We start from the raw sequence: 11360 nt of genomic DNA on the forward strand, positions 1-11360 counted from the left end.
GCTTGTGAAGTTATGGATCAAACCCCCTGAATCAAAATTTAGGAATTAAGACAATAAAGTTAAAATGAAAGAAATGCATCAGCAACTGTGTACTGTGAGGAGAAGATTTCCTGACTGAAGGCTGGGCAATTAAACTGCAAAGATGTCAACAGAAATATTCTCTGACTATCCCACAGGTGGGATTTTACAGGAACCATGAAAAAAAAAAATTGTCCCAAGAACAGTAGGAAATTATACACACAAAGAACTAATGAAAATTATGACATCAACAGATGACAAATCTAAATTATTTTAGGGTTAAATATTCTGAAGAAAAAAATAAAACTAGAATTCCTAAGAGTGGAAAATCTAACTCCACATTTCATTGACATCACTGACATGAGAAAGAATCAGTGAACTTGCATACAGATCATGTAACATCTAGTTCAAAGAAGAGGAGGAGGACAGGAGGAGGGTGTAGCATGAATCTTAAAAGGTCTTATTAATAAAATCAAACCTGATGCCAGCTATTAGGGTGAATGCTGGAAGATTAGAGAAGCAGAACAAGCCATAGCTACCTCACCTCACTAGTTGCTCAACTGATCCTGTTTCCTCAGACTGGAATCTTATCCAAATGAATCTCAGCTGAACTGTGCTGCTTAAAGCCTAAAAGTTTAGCCAGCCAAATGCTTCTAGTTTCTGGCCCTCACACCTTATATACCTTTCTGCTTTCTACCACCACTCTCTGGGATTAAAGGCTTGAGTCACCATGCTTGACTGTATCCTTGAACAGATGGATTTCTGCCTCTGGAATGCTAGGATTAAAGGCGTGTGCTACCACTGCCTATCCTCTATGTTTAATATTGTGGCTGTTCTGTCTCTGAACCCAGATAAGTTTATTAGGGTGCACAATATTTGGGGGAACAAAATACTACCACAGGAGGGCCAGGCAGTGGTGGCACACATCTTTAATCCCAGCACTCAGGAGGCAGAGGCAGGTGGATCTCTGTGAGTTCAAGGCCAGCCTGGTCTACAGAGCGAGATCCAGGACAGGCACCAAAACTACACAGAGAAACCCTGTCTTGAAAAACAGAAGAAGAAGAAGAAGAAGAAGAAGAAGAAGAAGAAGAAGAAGAAGAAGAAGAAGAAGAAGAAGAAGAGGAGGAGGAGGAGGAGGAGGAGGAGGAGGAGGAGGAGGAGGGACAGAAGAAGAGGAGGAGGAAGAAGAAGAGGAAGAAGAGGAAGAGGAGGAGAGGAGGAGGAGAAAGAGGAAAAGATAAACAGAGGAATGTAGACAACATCAAGAACACTAACAGAGTCAGAAACCAAAAATGACAGAAGTGAGAGAAGTGTCATAACTCAGGTTCAACTATTCATCTACAGTTCTAAGAAGCCCAACCCAAACTCAAGAAGGATAAATGTAAGGAGAAACGTTTCTCCCACACCTGTCTCCAAAAGGCTGATAGAGAAAAAGCCTGGGGTAACAGATGAGAAACAACCCTTCCCATACAGAGCAACAGCATGAAGAATGGCCCAATTCTCATCACAAACAAATTGGTGGAAAGGATTGGAATCATGTAGTTAAGTGCTGAATGAAAAGTCAAATAAGCATTCTGTAGTCAGCAAATTACTTTCAAATATTGATGTGAACTATATTCCCCCTCCCCGCCCAAAAGTTAAAAAAAAAATCCAAACCAAAACCAAAACCAAAACATTCCTATTAGATGTGACTTAACAAAATCAGCCAAGGAAATGTAATCACAAAGTTTGGACCAGAAGGTGGCTTAAAAGAAGAAATGAAGAACAAAGAAAAAATTGGCAGATGTTTACTTTATTAAAACGACTGCATAAATCTACTTTTATGACAACTTCCCCTTGAAAATTCTGGATATACAATGTTGAACAAGCTAAAACAACTTTCTTGTACTTACAATATACAGATAAAACATATATAAAAAGTACTTCTTGAGTAGCAGCACTAAACTCAAGTACATGAATTTAGAAATCTTTTTACATTTCTACATTTTTGCACATACAGAATGAAATACCTGGGAAGAGAAGCCAGTTTTAAAGAGGAAATAGCCATTCTGATGAACTGTTTGGGAGGCACCCAGGCAGTGGGACCTGGACTCTCCTTAGTGCATGAGCTGGCTGTTTGGAACCTTGGGCTTACACAGGGTCACTTTGCTCAGCCTGGAAGGAGGGGACAGGACCTGCCTGTACTGAATCCACCAGGTTTAAATGAATCCCCAGGGGAGTCTTGGCCCTGGAGGAAATGGGAATGGAGGGGAGGGGCTGAGGGGAAGGTTGGGGCGGGGGCAGGAGGGTAGAGACAGTGGAACCCATGGCTGATGTGTAAAATTAAAACACAAATATAATAAATAAAAAAGGAGAAAAAGAAAACAATCTAAAAAATAAAAGAGGAAATAGTTTTCTCTCATATATGCCTATCCTGGTGGCAATTTTATTCTTATAATATTTTTAGTGATATCTGGTGTGAAAACAAAGTGGGGGTATTGTAAAGTTTTCCTCATAATTGGATCATTATATGAGTTCATTTTACCAGTTCTCACATTTCTATCCTTTTTTTTTTTTTTTAACACCTTTGTGTATTTGGAATCTCAGATGTTTGAATTAAGGATGGCCAAACTGTATTTATCTGAAGTGGAGACAAACTGGAAACCAACTGGAACCAAGACTGTTGTGGAATATTCCTTTCCACTGTGTGAAGCTGTGTCTCTGTGATGGAATTAACTAAAAAGTGGAGTGGCCATTACCTAGGCAGAAAGAGACTAGGTGGGACCTCTGGGGACAGGGAACTCTAGGAGGAAGATAGGAGTGAACCTCAGTCAGATGTGGGGGAAGCAGGGTGAGCAAAATGAAGATGAGGTAATGAATATGAGGAAAAACGTAGATTGAAAAATATGGGTTACTTTAAGTTATAAGAGCTAATTAGAAACAAGCCTAAGCGAAGGCTGAGCTTTCATAATTAATAGTACATCTCCATGTTGTTTTTTGTGAGCTGGCAGCCCAAAGAAAATTCTGTCTAGAAGAACCTTTTTTTTTTTTTTTTTAAACTTACTGCAAGTAAGCAAAAAGTACTCTGCACAGGATGGTAATACATTAAGCTCCATATTGTGATTCTGAGAACAAAAACCAAGGAACAACAACAAATCAGTACAAAGAAATCAATCGAGGAATTGAGATGACAGTTATGAAAAAGTGATCTGATACAAAAAGAAAGGAGCAGAGGAGGGGCGAGAAATGCAATGCAGACCAACAGTATCCATGCAGATGTGAACTCCAAACAGAACAAGACACGACGGAACTTGAGCAAACGGTGCAACCTTCACATTGGTGAAATGATAGAGATCATCAGACTGAGTAAAACTGTAAAGCCTGCTTGATGTTGCCTATAAGAGGAATGCATTAAATCCAAAGACAAAAATAGATTGAAAGTAAAATAATGGAAAACGAAAATATATATTAACCACAGAAAGAGCAGTTCAATGTAGTCATTTCACAGAAAATAGATTTCTAAAGCAAGAAATATTAGTGGTGTCAAAGAGGAATGTTTCAAACATATGAAAGTCTCAATGCACCAGAGGGATATAGGAATTATTAATATGTGTATACCTAACAAGAAAGTCACAAAATGAATGAAGCAAATCTTGATAAAAATGAAAGGAGAAGTAGACAATTTAATAATGCTTGGAAATTTAAATGCTCAAAAACTGATAAAAAAGCAGCCCCAAAGCAAATCTACAGAGGCACAGAAAACATGGGTAGCCCTGTCAAACTCTCTGTGTGATCCAACGTCAATCGCTCATCAATATTAATCACTCACCAATGTCATTTGCACAGTTCAAAGTCTGCCGCACAAACAGTGTCACACACATAGGGAACAATACTCCAGAGTACCCTGGCCTGGGATCAGATGAGTCTCAGCCAATTTAAAGTCTAGAAATCATGTTAGAAAGCTGCAAACCAACAACAGAAGCCAATCTGAGACAACCCCGATAATCAGACATTAAACAACAGATTTTGTATCATCTATGGATCAAAGTGCTAAATCATGAAATCGCTTGAATAACAGAAATGATATAAACACAGTGTAACAAAATTTAGAAGATGTGCCATGTCTCAGATGCAGATCTGTAACAATGTCTGTATCCAACATAAAATAGTCATGAGTCAACAGTTTAATTTGCACATTAACAAAACGTGAAAAGAACAAATGAATCTAAAACAAAGAAAATTAAATACATTAATTTAATGCATACTAAATAGAATAACTCAGTGTTATGGAAACTCTAAGTAAAATGAGCATGAGCAGTGAGGACATACTCTAAGCAAGAATGCCTGACATTGCTATTCATAGTAAAGCATACCTGTCATGGGACACTTGGTAGGTAAAGACAGAAAGATTGAGAGTTCAAAGTCAGCCTCAACTATATAGTAAGTTTCAGAACAACCTAGGAATGTGACACTGTCTCAAACAAACAACAGAAAAAAATGACTGACAAAATAAAACTAATGGACTATCAAAATTAATAATAAAATAGGACTTGCTATCATTTTACACAAATTTAAAGAATCAAAATTAATGTTAGCATAACTATATTCTGGCAACTGGAATGAGCCAAGCTAAAGTATATGGGTAAATTCTCAGAAGGACCTCTACTAACATGGGTTACCCAGAAACAAAAGTAAAATGGAATCTAGAATCTAGTTAGATTATAATAGATAAATTAATTGAATTAGCAATTAAAGGTATTCTCACACAGAAGATGTTAGGCACAAGTGGCCTTCCTTGTACAAAATAATACAGAAAAAAAATGATGTTATTTCTTTACAACTTATTTTAGAAAATATAATAGAACTAAGTACTTTGTAAGTCATTACAAGAAACCAGCATTCTCACACCAAAGGATGTTAACAGGAAGATAACATTAGAGAGCAGTGTCCATTGTGAGTACAGTAAGTGTGTGTGTGTGTGCCATTGTGAGTACAGTAAGTGTGTGTGTGTGTGTGTGTGTGTGTGTGTGTGTGTAAGACAGAGACATACATAGAGATAAAGATAGAGAGACACAGAGAGAGGAAACATACATGACACAGAGCAAATGCAGAGCTCAGAGGACAATTATCATGAGTTAGTTCTTTCCTGCCAACTGTGGTGATCCAGAGATGAAACTCAGCCAGTTAGTCATCCATGCAAGCACCTCTACAGCCTGTGCCACTTTGCCATCCCTAGACTTACAGAAAATTGGGCACAAACAGAATTAACTCAAAGTTAATTGAAGGAGGCATGGAGATCCTTGTGTTTACACATAAACACTAGGGAAACTGGAATGTTAGATACAAAGGGATGTTCCTTCAAAAGAAGAGATACATAATCTGTTATCTGCTCAGAACATTGGGAGCAGAAATGGCTAATAGCCTAGTGACCTTTGCAATATCTGTGTGGCTAAGACCATGCAGGATCCTCCTTCAGACCCTTATATCATGAGTTTGTTTTTCTCGGTCAGTCTATACAATCCATCTTTAATGGAAGATGTCACATGTACTTTACAAAGAGTTCTGGTGTAGTCACATCTGATCTTTATTTCTCTTACTTTGTACTTTGTTGTGCTCACATGGGATTGAGATCATTATCATTAGGAAGGTTTTCATGTTCCTGATTAAACATGCCTAAAATAAACTACTCATGGTCAGACTCCTCAAGTTTGAACCAACACCTGCTACTTAGTTGTGTTGAACCAAACTACCTTCTTGTCTTCCTCAGATTGTTACTCTGCTGGCCATGGTGATCATAGAGACTTCTGATCAGTAATCACTGATCTAATGCAAAATCTAATGCTATAAAATTATTCCAATGAAAGCATGAGAATAAAATGTGAAGGCTTTAGGATTTGGAAGAGTCTGAGAGCTCTAGGCACTATAACCAGTTTTAAAAAAATGCAGGTGAGGTGGGAAAACATTTGCATTTTAATGGACACTCTGAGAAAAATACAAAGACAACACATGAAAAAGAAGAAAAAAATCATTGGAAAACATATGGAACCAAAGACTTTAACCCATAATCTATAGCATAACATATACATTCAAATTAATAACGATGTAATAATTTACTATGGTATTATATAAGACACATGATAATCCAAACATAGAAATGGCCAACTTAAAAATTTTGCAAGAGCTTGTATGTATCAAGGAAGATATATAAATAACTTCATGAAAGAAGACTTGCCAACAAATAACAGGAATGTGAAAAGGTGCTATATAAATGATTAAAGGGATTAACTCCAACCCACCAAAGATACCATCAAACCTTCAAATAAGAAGAAAATAAAAATATCTGGCCATGCAAAATTTTGACAAGGTTATAGACAAAACAAAACCAATATACATTGTTGTTAGAAATTTAAAGTGGTATAGTTACTTTGAAAAACTAAGTTTCTTAAAAAGCAAAACATGAACTGACTATATGAACTATCAACTCTAATGTTTAGCAATTCACCCAAAAGAAATGAAAATATGTCCATAAAATGATTTATACATAAATGCTCATAAAAGCAGTTTATAATAGTCCAAACTAAACAATCCAAATATTTATTAACTGGTAAATGGATCATATAACAAAAGGTAGTATTTTACGTCCATACCATGAACTATTCAGCAATATAAAGAGATGAAATATTGATTTGTGCTATAGTGTTTATGAACCTCAAAAACAGTACAGCAAATGAAAGAAGCCAGACAACAGAGATTATTACAGACTACACTATTTCATTTATAGGAAGTGCCCAGGAAAAAAAAAAACAAACAAACAAAAGAACAAATTTATAGACAGAGAAAGCAGTTCAGTGGATGCCTTTCGCAGGAGCTGAAGTGGGTAGCAGTGGGTACTTAAAGCTAAAAAGATGGAGGAAGTAGTTAGTGCAATAAAAATGTCCTTATGTAATACAAAACCATGAACAGTAAAGGTACATAATAAAACATCTGAAGCAAAATTATTTTTAAAATAATACAACAGGAATGTGATGACAATCATACAAGAATAAACATTTCTTGCCTTCAAATTCTATCATCAACCAATTTTTATGGATCCAAGACTAAGGCACCCAAGTATGGTCTTGCATGGAGTGGAAGCTTTATAATTATGTTGGCAGCATTGGAATCCAAGTCCAATACTGCAGGAGACAAATCAGTATGCCTAATTGCAATGAACATTACTTGAAAATCTGAAAATAAGAACTTTATGTTTTCACTATTTGTCATTTTCCTTCTCTTAGAGAGAATATAGATGCTAGAGGACAGTTGGATTTTGAGGTGAGGATATTTGGGCATTAAGAACTGAATAGATAGTGAGGACTGATTAACTCTGAGGGCTCCATGGAGACAAAGTGTAGATTCTTCGTTAAGCCCCAGCCCCATCATTCTAGGTATCATTCATGAACCTGAGACCAGAGAGCACTAATTCTCTTCTTCATAAAAAAGAGTATCATGAAAAAACAGACATGAACCATATGGCAGGCCCATGAGGACTGTTTTCTCCTAGTCATATTTAAAAATACATGGGAACTGAAGGAAGCGTAGACTGGTGGCTTTAATAATGTGTTGTTTTGCTTTTCAGAGATTTTAAACTGCATGCTGGCTTCATTACAGGGATCTGGAAAGGTAACAGACTACTCTTTGATTTCAAACCTGCTGAGATGAGCTATCTGAAGTGTTCAACCAGGTAAATGGGATGAGTCATGACCAACGTTATTTCTAACGTGTGGAGTCTCGTTGCTGCTATCCAAACTGGAGGCTTTATTTTTTGTTGTCTCAGAAGAGAGGTAAAGCATCAAAAACCTGTGTAGGTCACAGCTACGAACATGTTTGGGCTTCCTGAAATTTCCTGAGAGTCAGAACTCTGAGGATGGACTAACCATGGGTACAAACTGCAGTGGGAGGCAACAAAATTAGGAAACAAACAAACAAACAAACAAACAACAACAGAATAAATCCAGGAAGGAAAGAGAATGGGAGAGGAAAAAGAAAAAGTAAGGGTGAACATTCAGCAATAGCACAGTATAAAATACAGAGAAGCCTCAGTGTTCAATTACACCCAAATGCTTGAATGGTTTCAGATATTTAAGTTGTTCCCCAAACTATTTGATGTGAAGTAAAAAATAAGATGTGCCTTTAAGGCTCTTTAGGGTATCTGGAGGACAGAAATGTTATATAGCTGTTTATATGAGATATGTGAGCATGAGAATATTCACAAGGAAATAGTAACTATTTCTGCTTTTACTATCCAAGATTTTTCAGATCCCAGCCCCTCCCCCAAAAGTTTTATGCCAAGAAATATCTCAAAACTTTAGAGCTGGTTTAGCAGTATGGGTTCAAGCCAAGGATGGAAACTTGCATTCTCTTAAAATACCACAGAGTCTAGAGAAGGGGAATGTGGTTATTTGAATTATTAGCCCCCATAAACTCATAGGGAGTGGCACTATTGGGGAGTATGGCTTTGTTGGAGTAGGTGTGGCATTGTTGAGGAAGTGTGTCACTGTGGGAGTGAGCTTTGGTGTTCTATATATGCTCATGCCACACCCAGTGTCTCAGTTCACTTCCCGTTGCCTGTACAAGATGTAGCATTCTCAGTTCCTTCTTCACCACTATGTCTGCCTATATGCCACCATGTCCTACCATGATGATAATGGACTGAACCTTTGAACTGTAAGCGACAATAAACATTTTCCTTTATAAGAGTTGCCATGGTAATGGTGTCTCTTCACAGAAATAGAAAACCTAAGACAGGACACTGTGATGTGAGTAGGTGCAGTTGTCCTCTCTGAACCAGGGGCAATAGTATATCATTAAGACAGGAAGGTCCCACATCAATACTGGATGGTGGATATAGAAAATGCAAATAAATTTATAATATTTTCTTTCAGTTGTTGTAGAGGAAACTTAGATATTGAAACACACTAAATAAGATGTACATATAACCCTTTTACTCCATGTTCTCTGAAGGAACAAAACTGATAGAATAAATATATTTCAAAAGATATTTTAGATCAGCTACAGGATATGGACTAGGGAGTCCAATATCTACCTTCACACTGAGAGGCTGAAAACCAGGTTCTGTTCAGCCCATGAAGGTAGAAGTCTCAGCAGCTCCAATCTGGTGCTTGAAGGCATATAGGATTCCTAGATGGTTCAACCCATCTTGGAAGGCTAAAATGCCTGATACTAATGCCATCAGGAATGGCAGCCTTAGTGATGGCAACAGCAATAACTAGCCAACGAAGTAGATGAACTTGCCAGCACAAGCTGAAGGCAAGTAAGCAAAGGCAAAGTCTTCTCTTTTTCAGACTTCCTTTCACTCAGCTCAGGCTGGAAGGTGCCACCACCCTTAGGGTGGGTCTTCCCACTACAACTAAACTGATTAAGACATGTGCCCTGCGGCTTGATGGTTGGTTGATTCCAGTTCCAATCAAGTTGACAACCTAGACTTCGTGGTCTTTGGACAGGGTAGAAGTTGCCTAAATATGCCTTAAACTCAATCTGCAGATCAGAAGGACCTTGAACTTGTAATCCCTATTCCACCCCCCAATGCTCACCCTTACTCCCCGCCCAAAGCAGAGGATACAGATCTTCCTCATTGGTCTTAGTTTCTTTTCAAATGAGATCTGCTCTCATTTCATCTCCAGCCACTCTTACAGCAAGTCTCTTCACTCCCTACCTACACTATGAGAGTGTGTTTCAGAAACCAAGTGTAGAAGATGACACCAAGCCTCCTGGACCACTCTGTTACCCTCTGGGAGAAAGTGCTCAGAAAGAGATTGCCAGGGGCTGTGTTGTTCATGAAAGGGCAAAGTTAAGAAGGCATTTCTAGAGCTGGGCGTGAAACTGTACAGGAAACGGAGCAAAACGACACATCTCATAATTAGAAAGGCATTTTCAAGTGATCGAGATAACACAAGACGCTCTTGACAGATATTTTTGAGTAATCAACTTTCTTTGCAAAGCATGGACTCTGAGTGGTTCTGATAATACATTTAATCATTTTTCCTTTTTACACATAATGGCACATTAACCACAAATAACAAATAGTAATAATTATCTCCTCAATGAAATGTGGAGTGAAACCATTTCTGCAATCCCAATGCCTTGTTTATCTGTAATAAGATGAGTGCATGTGGACACATGCATGTTGAGGAGGGGCAAGAGGTAATGTCAATCAATGGTATTCATAAACACAACTTACAGGCAGACCTTGCATAATTTAGACTCTCCCCTAGCTGGCTGCTTCCTCAGGCTGGCATGCTTTATGTTGCATTACCATTTTGATTGAATGAACAGGGTCAATAATGTCACTTTTTCTCATCCAAAGAAAGAAAATTATTCTGAGTCCAATCATCAATCAATGCATGTAATCAGTCTGTTTAAAATACCATGGGCTCTCATACCACTAGCTATCCTGGGAAGACAGTTGAAAAAGCCATAGTTTTGGGCTGACTTGGTAATCCTACAACCTCCCCACTAAAGTGCTAAGAGGCCAGGTAGGATTCAACATGGGCTGTTAGTAACAAGATTATGGCAAAGGAACCATCTGTGAACTTAAGTCTGCACTCTGAGACCTCTAGTATCTTCTTTCATTTGCATATAATTGTTTGTCCATTACCTCACCATACCATACAGCTACGCCACTTTCCCCCTATAATTTCTAGAGGTTAATGGTTTTTTTTCTCTTCCTCTAAACTCAAAGTCAACACAAACTGACACTCAAGTCAAGAAAATGTGCTTTTCAGAGTGCTGTAACAACACTTGGCAGTCTGTACATTGTGAAAAATGTATTTGATCAAGGAACTTTTGCCGGCAGCATGCCAATGGACACACACTGCTTTACTTTCGAAATAAAGGGATTAATCCTCATCTTCTACTTAAGGGTAGAAAAACAGTCTGAGGCATCTCACACCACACAAATCTACTCAGCCTGCACTCAGCCTTTTTTGGGGGGCAAACAAATATAATTATTGAGCACAAGAGTGGAACAAAATAACAGATTTTGAAGCTCCCCCCCCAAATGTCGGGGATAATTAGCAGGCAGCTGGAGATGAGTGGGTTTGGAGTTTGGCAATCATACTCATGATACTGACGATTCCTCTGACCAGGCACAAGTATTGGGAGAGCTGGGCTGGGGGCAGGGTGGGATGGAACAAGACCAAGGGATGTGAATGGACCACCTCCCAACACTGTCTGGAGTGTATTCTTGACACCATAGGGTATACAAAGGTGTGTTCTCTCCTTTGTAAATGTCTCTAGACGAGTATTTCTAAACATGTCTCAAGCCGGTATCTCAATATGGCTGAGAAGCCAGTGTATATGGA

The sequence above is a fragment of the Onychomys torridus genome, chromosome 21, assembly GCF_903995425.1.
Source record: "Onychomys torridus chromosome 21, mOncTor1.1, whole genome shotgun sequence".
Lineage (NCBI taxonomy): Eukaryota > Metazoa > Chordata > Mammalia > Rodentia > Cricetidae > Onychomys > Onychomys torridus.